The sequence below is a fragment of the Callithrix jacchus genome, chromosome 4 (assembly GCF_049354715.1).
Source record: "Callithrix jacchus isolate 240 chromosome 4, calJac240_pri, whole genome shotgun sequence".
NCBI lineage: Eukaryota > Metazoa > Chordata > Mammalia > Primates > Cebidae > Callithrix > Callithrix jacchus.
Window position 1 is genome coordinate 110,789,266 of NC_133505.1, and position 14,863 is coordinate 110,804,128.

Consider the following 14,863-nt stretch of genomic DNA (forward strand, 5'->3'; position numbering starts at 1 on the left):
GGTGGCTCACGCCTATAATCCCAGCACTTTGGGAGGCCGAGGTGGGTGGGCCACAAGGTCAGGAGATCAAGACCATCCTGGTCAGCATGGTGAAACCACGTCTCTACTAAAAATACAAGAAAAAATTATCTGGGCATGGTGGCGCACGCCTGTAGTCCCAGCTACTCCAGAGGCTGAGGCAGAAGAATTGCTTGAACCCAGGAGGCGGAGGTTGCAGTGAGCCGAGATCAGGCCATTGCACTCCAGCTTAGGTAACAAGAGCGAAACTCCATATCAAAAAAAAAAAAAAAGGATAAGATACAGTTCCTGCTCTCAAGGAGAGCCTGGAGTATAGTGTTGGTGGAGGCGGGGGTGGTGTGGAGAGTAGACAAAAAAACAGATACTTTCAAATAGAAGCAATAAATGCTGTGACTCAAAAAACAAATTTAAAAACTGTAAGTATTAAAGGTCTGAGTAACTACTATGCCTGAGGAAGTCAGAGAAGACCCCAGAGAGGAACTGAATTTGAACTGAGTGCTAAAGAATTGTTACCCTTCCAGGGGACGAGGAAATTCGTTCCAAGAAGGAACAGCTTGTTCAACAGCACAGTGACACAAGAACCCGGATACCTTAGGAACCATCAAAAAAGGGTCCCTGAAACAATCATGTGAAATGTTTGAGGATTAAAATACTGGCAGAAAATGAAAGTGAAAGGCAGCAAGGGGCAGATGTAAGGCCCTTACAATAAATATATGCTGTCTGCCCATTGTTAATTTTTTTGAGGAAACACCCCCCTACTTCTCCTAATTGAGGAGGCTGATAACACCCTGCTTTCAGCTCCAGCTGTAGGCAAGGGAGCCAGGCCCAGCCAATCTGAGAGCTCCATGTACACTTAGATCAAGTAATAGGATCACACATAGATGCATGACCCAAACTGGGACAATCAGAATCCCCATCAGGGTTATCAGCAGGTCCACCTTCAAGCACATAACCTGCTAGTTCCAAAATCCCTGTGCTTCCAAGAGTCTTGTACTTGGTTCAATGCTCTACTGTTGCCATTTTGAAATTCTCAATAATTTCAGCTTTGATCTTATGTTTTGTAAGTGATGTCCAATGGGACAACAGGGAATGCACATGAGCAAGGAACTACACACCTACTTGTAATATAGCATTTATGACACCCTGTGAGCATAGCATTCCCGTGGACTCGCTTTGCATGGAAGTTCCACAAGACTCAAAGTGAGTGCAAATAAGTATGTTACATTTAAAACTGAATAAATGGGGGTGCTGACAGCCCCAAGAGGCCATGCCTTCCATTCAAACCAGAACTTGCTTCCAATGCAGAAGGCAGGCAATGGTGTTTTAAGAAACAACTCCAAATAACTTCATCATATCCTTTTCTCATTTGTGCTACTTCTCTTTATTAGACAAACTCACTGAAAATAATGGCATAGAAGAAAAGAGAATTATAGGGCCACCCATAATTCCTTTCCCTTTCAGTCCTTTTTTACTCATCAGTAAGCTGAAGAGCACTGGTAGATGTGAGTGCATCGAGAAATGACATATAAACAGTTAAGTTAGTTTTGCAATCATTTCTACTGTTCTAGTAAGAACAAAATACATATGCAAAATATAAATTGTATAATTTCAGTGATTCCATATATGAATTAAAGGCTTTTATATTTGCATTGGAAACTGGCACTGCACAATATAAATGGTAAGATTCGTGTTCATAATTTAAATTTTTAATTTTTCTTTGCATAGACATTCAATGGGAAATTTTTAAAACACCATGACAAACTGAAAGACAGAATATAGAAGAAAAGAAAAAACTTTCCAGTTTAGTATATTTAGTACACTTTTTCCTACTTTTTGAACACGGGACCCCACAACTTATGTTGCTAGCCCTGGCTACCAGGAAAGATCCTTTATTTTCTTCTAGGACCCCGAGTTATAAGGACAATGTGAGCTGGAGTTGCATGTGACTATCTTGCCTGGCCAGATGGATTAAGTCATCTGTAGTAAGAGAAATCAAAGCCAACAGGCAAAGAGAAACACAGCTGAGAGAAAAAAAGAGAGAACTAACATTGTTGTTGAGCTCCTGAGTGTGGCCAAACCCAAAATTAACTGCACACCTGTCCTTCTTTGTTATATAAGTCAACAACTTCTTTTTTTCTTTGAGTTGGCGGAGAGCTTAAATAATTTGAGTTGGATTTTGTCACTTGCAACCAGAGCACTGACTAGTAGTGCCTCATATGCTAGGCATATGTGGATTAATAAGGAAGTTTTTAAATGCATCCTTCTAGAGGCTGGTGAACAGAGCTTTCAGAGAGCCAAAAGGAAAAGTGATCTGGATTATTTCAAAAATCATTTTCATAATTTCAAATTATTAAAAAAAATTTATTTTAAAATATGTATGAAAGATATAAATAACATTTGCGAAAGGTAGAAAAGTACCAGTAAAATGAATGTATGTACTTACCATCTGATACAGTTTGAACATTGTCCTCTCCAAATCTCATACTGAATTGTAATCCCCAACGTTGGAGGTGGGGCCTGGTGGGAGGGATTTTGATCATGGGAACAGATCCCTCATGAATGGTTTGGGCCATCCCCTTGGTGCAAGTTAGCTCACACTCTGAGTTCACACAAGATCTGGTCATTTAAAGGCGTGTGGCACCTCCCCTCCCACCCTCTCTTGCTCTTGCTTTTGCCACGTGACATAGAAGCTCCCACCTCACCCTCTGCCATGAGTAAAGGCCTCCTGAAGCCTCACCAGAAGCTGTGTTTCCTACACAACCTGAAGAACCACGAGTTAATTAAACCTCTTTTCTTTATAAATTACCCAGTCTCAGGTATTTCTCTACAGCAACCCAAAAACGGCCTAATACACCACCCAATTTTAAAATATCTACCAGTGCCTCTAATACCCCCATAAGACTTCCCCCAATTCTACCACTGCCCACACTCACTCATCTACCCCAAAGTAACCACTACCCTGAACTTTGTGATTGCTTTTCCATATCATTTGGTAGCTTTTCCTGGTGGACTGTGGAAGAAGATTTAAAGGGAGCCAGGAGACCAGCTAGGAAACACAGGATAAGTCTGAGTTTGGCTGATTATCATTAATAAGTGCTTTGTGCAGCCACCAGATCATGTTTCACTAAATAAAATGTTGGCAACAGATAAGTTTATAAAATGACCTTTTCATCATAGTTTTTTTCTTTTTTTTCCAGCGTCTTTGCCTCTTTGTTTTCTTTAATCATGGGCAACTATTCAATCAGGGCAAGAATCAAAAGCCTCACCATAACAAGACTCAATAGCTAGGTCACAGAAATGAGCTTTGAATTTGGGCTATGAGTCCCAGAAAGCAGTGGATTTGCTACCTGCCTCAGCAATACAGCCAAAGAGAAGTAGAAAAGTGGGAAACAGGAAGGAAAGAAAAGGGTGAACAATCCATATCTGCTGCTACATTATCTCTCCCGACATGTGAAAAGCTACCAAACACACAGTATGGTACTTCTCGCTTTATCTGTGATTGCCCTTCTCTCCATTAATTCGTGCTAAATGAATCACAGGGATAAAAATGGGAATATTTGGCCCAAAGATATTCATGTCTAAATGTAAAACTTTGTGCACTGTGGCACTTAGTTTGGAGGTAAGTAGTTGGGTTTCCTGGAACGTAAGGGAAACTCTGTTTCACATCCTCACATTGCTGCTGGCTCAGAAACTAAGACCTTCTGCTCTAACAGGAAGATTATATGGACACTGTGACTACCTGGATCCTCCTCCTCACAGGAGGAGCAATTTTTCTATGTCTGAGAGTCTGACTTCCATTGTTCCGTTTTTCTCCGTTGGGTGAATTGGCAGGCTCATGATTGTTATCCATGAATGGCCTCTCACTTAGGTTCTCTGAGCACAGTGGGTGTGGGCCAGGCCAGAGTCCTGGAAGATGGCTAGAGGAATATCACTCTGCAGGCCCAATATCACTCTGCAGGCTCATCTCCCATGAGGATCCCACCAACTAAACTACGGGGAAGGGGAATAGGAAGGACATTTTAGCCCCACATCAAAGCCACATTCTTCAATTTTAGTCATCATAAAATTCCCATGTCTATTTCTGTGTTCTAGTCTCAGTGTCTTTGTCCTGTGTCTATTTCTCAACTGGTTCAGCACTCAGAGGAGAGATGGAATGGACTAATTGACCCCCAAAAATCCCAAAACCCAACATCCCTTAAATTATGTAATTTCCTTAACTATTTATGAGACTACCTTATAAATCATAGAAAAATGTCTCTCCTTATGAAGTAAATTAAATGGTACAGTTTGTAACACAATTCTGAGGGGAAGAAAAAACTAGATATGTAAACTTGTAGTATGAAAGGCAATTTTCTCCCTAACTTATAAAGTCTTCAATAAAACAAGGCCATTTTTGACCATCCTGTTTTTCTATAAACCATAACCTCCTTGACTACAGACTTAGCATTTGTAATGCTCTCCAAACTCCCTGTAATAATCTCCAAATACTTAAATCAGCAAAACAAATTTACCCAGGAGCAACCTAGGCACTGCCAGCATCAATTAAAAATAAGTGATGTAAAACAAATTGATGAAGGATAATTTCAATGCAACACCGTTTCAGCTATATATAATGCCTTCCATCTCTAAAGATAAGCAGACCTGAATAACAACAACCAAAAAATTATCTAAGAAATAAACAAACATTTGTTCCATTCAATAAAAACAAATTGCTTTTCTGTTATCTGAAAGGGGTCAGTCAAACACAAATACTGGCATTGAACCACAGCATTTGAATACTTTGGCACAAGTGTTTTTAAACCATTCCTTTGCATGATTTAATAAAAATTGTACTACCATAGGAAAAATAATGAAACAGAAAACTTTGCAACATACAATTGAGTGGTAATTAAGCTTCATTATACTACTAATGGTTTATATGGGATGTATTCCTTAATGCCCTTGAAATTATATATTTGAAAAAGATTGGTTTTAAAATAAAATGACTTCAAAAGCTAGAAAATATAATTTTCTACTTTAAAATTCTTGTCTACAAATAAATAAGAAAAAGCTGATTCTAAATAAGTCATCTGAAATCCGTATGTACTCAGTACTCTTCAGTACTCAATTCCTTCCACCCCCACCAACTGCCCCCAAGTTTTACTTTTCATTCATTCCTGTTCTGATTGTTCCACATTTTCCCATATTGCTCAGACCTGTGCTCTCTCCCACCTAACTTGCAGTGATGACGTTTTCCTGACACTGACAGGCTTTCATTTTCCCTTCTCTCCTCACCAAAATCTCTTCATGCATTCTCTTTTCCTTCTCCAGTTGTGAGTCCTTCCTGTTCCAGACTAACCTTAAGAAGCTTACCCAGTATTCCATCTTCTTCTCTGCCTGTTACCCCCTCTCCTACCAGGGTGATCAGGACTTCCTTGCCTTTCTGACAAACCACCTAACAACTGTATGGATCAAGTCCAAGTCCCCAATTCACTTGCCTACAGAGGCCAGGGAGATCATGCAAGTGAGAGAAGTGAACTGGGTTTAAAGGATAACTTCTGGGCATGGAGACTGTGTGATGAGTAGGGAGAAACGATGTCATTCCTAAGGTGGACAACTAATTGGTACCAACAGGAACAAAGTCCTGATGTTGTCAGATCTCCCCGTTTTCCAAGAGAAATCAGAGATTGTGCTTTATATAAAACCTCCCAATTTGTAAAGGTTGATCATCTTTTTTTAATCTTTGAACACTCTGTAGACCTCAATCAAAGCACCTCTGTGAGGCCCACGGTCAGTCAGTCTGTTGCCTCTGCCTATCCTTGCTACCTCTGTGTCCTCAGGGTCCTACTCCCTACTTGCTTTGCAATCCAGCTGCCAATCACACCACCATACTGAAACTCACTGCAACCCTCTCTGACTCCTTCTTAGTTCTTACCATCCCCAAATGGCCATAGCATTTCACATCAGTGACTGACACTCCTAGAAGTTCCCTCTCTTGGTTTCCATGACATGGTGCTTTTCTGTTTCTCTTCTCTCCTTGTTGACTGTTCCTTCACCAGTTCCTCCTCCTCCACTTTACTTCCTGCACTTTCTATACTACTTTGGTGATGCAGTCATCCACACGTGTGGGAGTTTCAGATGGAGAGAACGCCTGGACAAGAACTCCTCAGGGGCAACTTTCCAGAGGACAATGTTGTTTAAGATAAGCATCAACTATATTTTGCATTCAAAGGAAGGGATGTGGCAGTTTTTCTGATCCTTGCATGCACAATAAAATCACCCGGGGAAGGGGGTTGGGTTTTAATTGGTCTGAGCTTTGTCCTAGCCTCAGGATTTTTTTAAAGCCCCTCAGGTGACTCTAACATGCAACAAAGTAAAGCACCACTGGCAGAGATGGTGGCTAACTACCCAAACTTGATGAATTCCACCTAATGCAAATTGTTACTTTCCAGGTCTGCCAGCCAGGGCAGCTTCACTGACTCATTAAACGAGTGTTGTTGAGAGCTCTGATGTGCTCTTGCCATGGGACTGCAGGAAGGAAAGGGAACTGGCTGAGCCAGCACAGGACCTCCTCTCTCAGATTGTATCTTGGATCATCTACTAAACTATTCCATGAAAGTGAAGTGTTTATTTCACTGTAGTATAACATGAAGAACTTTCTACCACTAAGACGTTTTTTATGGCTTCTAAGTAGAAAGCTTCCAAATTTGTTTTCTATCTCCCTAATTCTGCATAAACTTACGAACTTTACTTCTGTGTGTCCAACTGCCCTCAATTTTCCATTACTGCAAAATAATGTTTTCATTCTCCCACCCATTAAAGTGGGAAATCATGACACAATCCTTGACTCCTCCCTCTAATTTCTCCTTTACAGACAATACTGAGTCTTTGCTCTCACACTGTTTCTGCCATCTGCCTGTGCCTTCCTATGTCCACTACCACCTTCCAACTTAAGACATTGTTGCTTCATGCTTGGCCCATGGCAGTGGTCCTCAGCAATCTCCCTGCTCCCAGCCTCTTCCTCAATCAGTGCATTGTGCTCTGCAATTGTATGTCTTTCTTCTCACAAACCTTTCTTGCACTCTGCAGGAATAGACTTAGAGACAGACCTACAGCCCGAGTCTGCTGAGGTACCTCACTCCACCATTCAGAGTCTCCACAAAGACTCATGGATCTGTTGAGCTTGTTTTGCAATAGTTTCTTGCACCTGGTGAGCAGGTAAGGCTAAAGCCAGAGTCTTCTGAACAGTCAGGTAGGTGGCCAGGAGGCTATAAAATCCCCTAGAAATGCAAGGATAAGCTTCTACCTTCTAGCCAAATCCTCACTCACAGAAGTAGATTCAGTGGCAGCAGACTCTACTTCCATGGGTAACGATTCAGCCAGGAGAATCCCGGCTGAATACAAAGTGCCCCTTGTATGAACTTTGGGAGACCCATGGCTCCACCTGGGGAATACACCAAACAGTCTCCTGCTTTCAATAACCGTCATCTGTCCTCTCTACCCAGGATGCAGAACCTACAGGTATAACCAACCATGGATCAAATATAATAATTATTTTAATTAAAAATAATACCAATTTTAACCAAGAGTATAATAACTGTGTACATAATATTTATACCATATTAGGTATTATAAGTAATTTAGAGATGATTTAAAGTAACTGAGAGAATGTTGGAAGGTTATATGCAAATACTATCCATTTTAGGGACTTGTACATCTGTGGATTTTGGAGTCTGCAGTGGTCCTAGAACCAGTCCCCTATGGATACCAAGAGACAACTATACTTCCAGATGGATATGTTTGTGGAGCCTTTGCCTTGAAGAACTTTTTATCTTCTCATCACATCTGTTGTCATCTTTCTATATGCTACAACACTCTCCCAAAGTGATTGGCCCCATAGACCTGCAGTACCCAGCAATTAAGACCCAAGCTCCTTTGGGCTGGCATTCCAGTCCTTTCTAGTTTGGCTTCCTAAGTCCTTCTGGCCTTGTCTCCCTCCATAGCTGTATACCTACCTGATATGGTTTGACTGTCCCCACCTAAATCTCATCTTGAATTCTAGCTCCCATAATTCCCACGTGTCATGGGAGGGGCCTCCCACCAGGTTCCTCCCATGACACGTGGGAATTATTGAATCATGGGGGCAGGTCTCTCTCATGCTGTTCATGTGATAGTAATTAAGTCTCGTGAAACCTGACGGTTTTACAAAGGGAAGTTTCCCTGCACAAGCTTTCATGCCTGCAACCATGTAAGACGTGACTTTGCTTCTCCTTTGCCTTCCACTATGATTGTGAGGCCTTCCCAGCCATGTGGAACTGTGAGTCCATTGAAGGAAAGAGGTTAGCCTTTATAAATTGCCCAGTCTCCAGTATGTCTTCATTAGCAGCTTGACTGATACACTACCCTATGGTCTAATTTTAATGGGCTACTTGCAACATTTATTAAGACCAAGAAGAATCTGAATCACTGAGATGCCCCATCCAAAAAAAGAGTATGGGCTTTCTTATTCTCCACTTACTGAATTATAAAAACACATTTCTGAAGCTAGAATTCTAGCAAGATGTTCAATGTTGGGAGCCTTAATGAAAATTATTCCTGTTGAGTTGAATAAGCCTGCCCATTTCTCACTTTAACATTATGATTATAATTTTGCATACCATTTGATAGCACTTGACAAAGTGCTTTGCTTATATTATCTCTTTAATCCATACAACAATCCTGTGAACATTTGCAAATTAGGAAATTGATGCCCAAGGATATTATTTTGACTTTCCCAAGGTCACACACTTAATACAGTAAAAATTAAACTCTTTCAACTCTTTTACACAAATACAGATGGCTTTCAGTCCCAGATCTTCTGATTTTAAAATCCCATTAGCATTTTACTACCCAGTCATGCTTTATTTACTAATGTAAATCTTCACATTGTTCACCAAAACGCACAATGAAAATTAATAAAATAAACTACCCATCTTTGAGCATTTCAATGCAAAAGCTCTGCTTCCTTGGTGATATCATTCTCTTTTAGAGCTATAATAAGGGGCATATGCCTCTCTGTAGATCAGTGTTATTATAGACTTGATATACCAAGACTATTTGCAGATGGAGAAATGAAAGCTTGTAAAAAGCACTGGAATTGAACAAAAATGATAGTAATGAAAAGGGAGGAAGACAAACAGCATTTCAGCAATTACAATCCTCTGCACAGAAAGCTGTCCAGAATCAAGCATTGGCCTGTTTATGTTGTCATGCAAAAATGTAACTGCACTATTTACCTTCTATAATGCTGAAGAGAGGACCAAAAAAGCCAAGTGTCATTTCTTTATTATTGTCATTTGCCATAGATTCCAACTCTAGAAGGAAGAAGTAGCGATTATAAAACCATGAGTATTTGTTCTGTTTGATATTGGTAAGGATAATGTGTGTCCTTGGAAAAACCCTTGGCATCCCAATGGAATGTGGGGCTCGGAACAGCTGCAGTGAATGAAGGAGGCATGGGAGAAACTCTCAGGATCCCTCTCATGGCACACTCCTGGGAGGGCTCAAATGGCTCAATTTGAAAGTAGTCAAATTCGAAAACCTTTCACAGAAAATATGTATGCACTTTTAAAAAGGAACACTTCCCAAGGCTTTCACTCAGCTATAGGAATTTAACATGAAAAGAAAATACACAGACAGACAGACAGACAGATGCACGCACACGCACACACACACACACACAGACTCACACACATAATAACAGTTGAGACAAAAGCAGCAGAGGAGATTGATAGACAAAGAAGAGTTGAAAAATATCTAATTTTTACTATATTTTTTGTACATTAAATTTGTTTGTCTAATAAATGTACATTACATATTTAAGAAGTTAACAAATATAATATGAATTGCAGTTTTTAACCTATGCTTCAAATATACATACCCTATGACCCAGATATTTCTCTTTTAAATATATGTATAAATATGTCTGTATTAGGACATTTGGTACAGTAACATCTATAATACAAAAGATTAGATGGAATCTAATTTTTCTCCAATAGAATGGCTCAATAAATTCTAGCACATCCATTCAATGTAAAATTCTGCAGCTATAATAAATAATAATATAGACACACACAAAATACTCTACAAGATAAACTGTTTACAAAAAAAGTAAAAAACTATATATATATAGCACATTGCCACTTTTTGCAAAATGTTTATGTGTTTAGATAGATAGATATATAGCTTTAGATAGGCAGGTAGACGTATAAGAAAATATATATTTCTCTATCTACCTGGAAATAGTCTAGAAGACAAAAGAAACTAATAACAGTGGTTGAGCTGGGTTTCTGAGAAATTGGTGATTTGGGGTAAGAAAAAAATTTACTTTTTATTATATATCCTTTTTATTTTTAGTTTTTTTTAATCTTGGTATGCATTAATTTTTTTAATTTTAAAAAGATTTTTTTAGGCCAGGTGTGGTGGCTCATCTCTATAATCTCAACACTTTGGGAGATTGAGGCAGGAGAATCACTGGAGGCCAGCAGTCTGAGACCAGCCTGGGCAATATAGTGAGACCCCATCGCCACAGTAAAATAAAATAAAAATTAGCCAGGCATGGTGGCACATGCCTATAGCCCCAAATATTTGGGAGGGTGAGACAAGAAGATGCTCAAGCCCAGGAGTTTGAAGTTACAGTGAGCTGTGATTGCACCACTGCACTCCAGCCTTGGCAACAGAGAAGACCTTGTCTCTAAATATTTGTTTTAAGATTTTTGTAAAAATCAGTGTCTCATCACAAAGATAAAGAAAATTCACATCAGCTACCTCTTCTGATCAACTTCGCTCTTCATCCATAAATCTGAATGATCAAGCATTAACAGTGTCTATGGAGCAGCAACAATCCAAAAGAGAAGGACCAACATGAGCAAGAAAAACAATCTACCCAATATGAAAGAACACTACTTAATAATCCCAGTGAGATAGATATCGCACCCTCCATAAAACCAAGGAAACAGAAAACAAAGTGTTCTTGGAAAGTGAAATATGTTTAATAAATATAAAAAGATTATACATATTACAGAATCAAAATCAAAAGGTATCAAAAATATGAAAGTAAAGTTGAAACATAGGAGATAAATCCTCAAGAACATACATTCATCAAAGTTCTGAAAAGAAAGAACAAAAAAAGAAATGGAGATGAAATAATCAAATAAATGACTGAAAAATATCTTCCAGAACTGAAGAAAGACCTGGGTCCTCATACTGAAAGTCCCAGTGAAAACCATACAGGAGACACAAACATATCCTTGTGAAACTAAAAATCCCAAAGACAAAGCAAAAGTTCCACAAGGCCTTCCTGGAGACAAAACAAACCAACAAAAAACAGTTTTCTTACACAGGAATGAGAACCACAATGACATCAGATTCATCATCTATTACACTCAACACAAAAAGACAGCCAGCAACTGCTTCAAATTTCAAGGAATTAATTTTAAATCTGAAATTCAATACTAAGGAATCCTACCTAATATTGGGAAAAGACAGAGATATTTTCAGACATAAAATAACTGAGAAAGCTAATTTCCCCTGTACCTTAATATGTATCTAATATGCTTAGCCTACATTAAAGAAATAGTGTGATTAAGCAGCTAGACACCCTTAAGATGTGATGTCCTTCTCATGTTAAAAAAAAAAAAAGAGAGGATCCAAGATGGCCGAATAGGAACAGCTCTGGATTGCAGTTCCCATTAAAACGCAGAGGGTGGGTGATCACTGTGTTTACAAATGAATTTTTACTGCCCACAGACCAGGCAAAAAAATGACACAAGTCTCCAGCACAGCTGTTTTCAGCCAGCGCAGCAGGTCTCCACACAAAAATTCACACAAATCCAGGTGCCATTTCAACTGGCAACTGGAACACCTGAGAGACAGAGTCACCCATTCAACTGAAAAAAAGGGGGCTGAAACAGGGAGCCAGGTGATCTGGCTCAGCTGGTCCCACCCCCACAAAAACCAGCAATCTGAAACGTTCTGGATTGAGAGTTTCACAGCAAGCACAGCTGAACCAGGGATGGTCCAGCTCTGTGGGGGGAAGGGCATCCGCCACTACCGAGGTAGTCCACCACTACCAAGGCAATCCACCATTACCGAGGCAGTCCGCCATTACCGAGGCAGTCCACCGTTACCAAGGCAGTCTGCATTACACAGTCTGCCATTACTGAGGCAGACTGCCATTACTGAGGCAGTTCTAACTATATCCCTATAAACAAAACTGCAAGGAAGTTCACACAGCAGCTGGGCAGAACCTATGGCAGCTCAGCAACACCTCTGCTGGCAGATTGTGACTAGGCTACCACCTCGCTGGGCAGAGCATCTCTGAAAAAAGGCAGCAGAATGACAGGAACTTATAAATAAAGTCCCACCTTCCCAGGAAAGAGCACCTGGGGAAAAAAAGTGGTTATGAGTTCTGCTGTAGCAGACTTAAGCGTACCTGCCCAGCAGCTCTGAACACAACAACAGAGCTCACAGCTCAGCACTTGAGTTCCTATGAGGGACAGACTGTCTCCTCAAGCAGGTCTCTGACCCCCGTATAACAAAAGAGACACCTCAAAAAGGAAAGCTTAGGCTGACATCTGGTAGGTATCCTTCTGGGACAAAGATAACAGAAGAAGAAACTGGCAGCAACCCTTACTGTTCCGCACAGCTGCAGGTCATCCCCAGACAACCATGGTCTGGAGTAGACCTCCAGCAGTCCTACAGCAGGGGGGCCTGACCGTTAGAAGGAAAACTAAGAAACAGAAAGAAATAACTTCATCAGCAGCAAAAAAGGACATCCACTCAGAGACCCCATCTGAAAGTCACCAACCACGAAGACAACAGGTAGATAAATCCACAAAGGTGGGAAGAAACCAGTGCAAAAAGGATGAAAATACCCAAAACCAGAATGCCTCTCCTCCTCCAAGGGATCACAACTCCCCACCAGCAAGGGAACAAGGCTAGATGGAGAATGCATCTGATGAATTGACAGAAACAGACTTCAGAAGGTGGGTAATAACAAATTTCTCTGAGCTAAAAGATCATGTTCTAACCAAATGCAAAGAAACTAAGAACCTTGAAAAAAGGTCTGATGAAATGCTAATGATAATAAACAGCTTAGAGAGGAATATAAATGAATTGATGGAGCTGAAAAACACAACACGAGAATGTCACATGCATACACAAGTTTCAATAGCTGAATCGACCAAGCAGAGGAAAGGATATCAGAGATTGAAGATCAATTCAATGAAAGAAAATGAGATGGCAAGAATAGAGAAAAAAAGAGTAAAAATAAATGAATCCCTCCAAGAATTATGGGATTATGTGAAAACACATAATCTACATTTGATAGGTGTACCTGAATGTGACAGAGAGAATGAATCCAAGCTGGAAAACACTTCTCCAGGATATTATCCAGGAGAACTTCCCCAACCTAGCAAGGCAGGCTAACATTCAAGTCCAGGAAATACAGAGAACACCACAAAGATACTCCTCAAGCAGAGCAACCCCAAGGCACATAATCATCAGATTCACCAGGGTTGAAATGAAGAAAAAAATGCCAAGTCCAGCCAGAGAGAAAAGTCAGGTTACCCACAAAGGGAAGCCCATCAGACTCACAGTGGATCTCTCAGCAGAAACCGTACAAGCCAGAAGAGAGTGGGGGCCAATATTCAACATCCTTAAAGAAAAGAACTTACAACCTAAAATTTCATACCCAGCCAAACTAAGCTTCAAAGTGAAGGAAAAATAAAACCCTTTATGAACAAGCAATTGCTCAGAGATTTCATCACCACCAGACCTGCTTTACAAAAGCTCCTGAAATAAGCACTAAACATAGAAAGGAAAAACAAGTATCAACCACTCCAAAAACATATCAAATGGTAAAGAGCATTGACACAATGAAGGAACTGAGTCAACTAATGGGCTAAACGATCAGCAAGCATCAAAATGGCAGGATCAAATTCACATATAATAATATTAAATGTAAATGTGCTAAATGCCCCAATCAAAAGACACAGACTGGCAACTTGGATGAAAAGTCAAAACCTATAGTTGTGCTGTATCCAGGAAACCCATCTCACATGCAAGGATACATATAGGCTCAAAATAAAGAGATGGAGGAAGATCTATCAAGCAAATGGAGAGCAAAAAAAAAAGCAGGAGTTGCAATCCTTATCTCTAATAAAATAGACTTTAAACCAACAAAGATCAAAAGTGACAAAGAAGGGCATTACATAATGGTAAAAGGATCAATGCAACAAGAAGAGCTAAGGATCCTAAATATATACACACACAATACAGGAGCACCCAGATATATAAAGCAAGTTCTTAATGACCTACAAAGAGACTTAGACTCCCACACAATAATAGTGGGAGACTTTAACACTCCACTGTCAATATTAGACAGATCAACGAGACAGAAAAATAAAAAGGATATCAAGGACTTGAATTCAGACCTGGACCAAGCAAACCTAATAGACATTTACAGAACTTGCCACCCCAAATCCACAGAATATACATTCTTCTCAGCACCACATCACACCTACTCTAAAATTGACCACATAATTGGAAGTAAATCACTCCTCAGCAAATGCAAAAGAATGGAAATTATAGCAAACAGTCTCGCAGACCACAGTGCAATCAAATTAAAACTCAGAATTCAGAAACCTACTCAGAACCGTACAAATTCATGGAAACTGAACAACTGGCTCTTGAATGTTGACTGGATAAACAATAAAATGAAGGCAGAAATAAAGATGTTCTTTGAAACCAATGCGAATGAAGACACAACACACAGAGAATCTCTGGGACACATTTAAAGCAGTGTCTAGAGGAAAATTTATAGCAA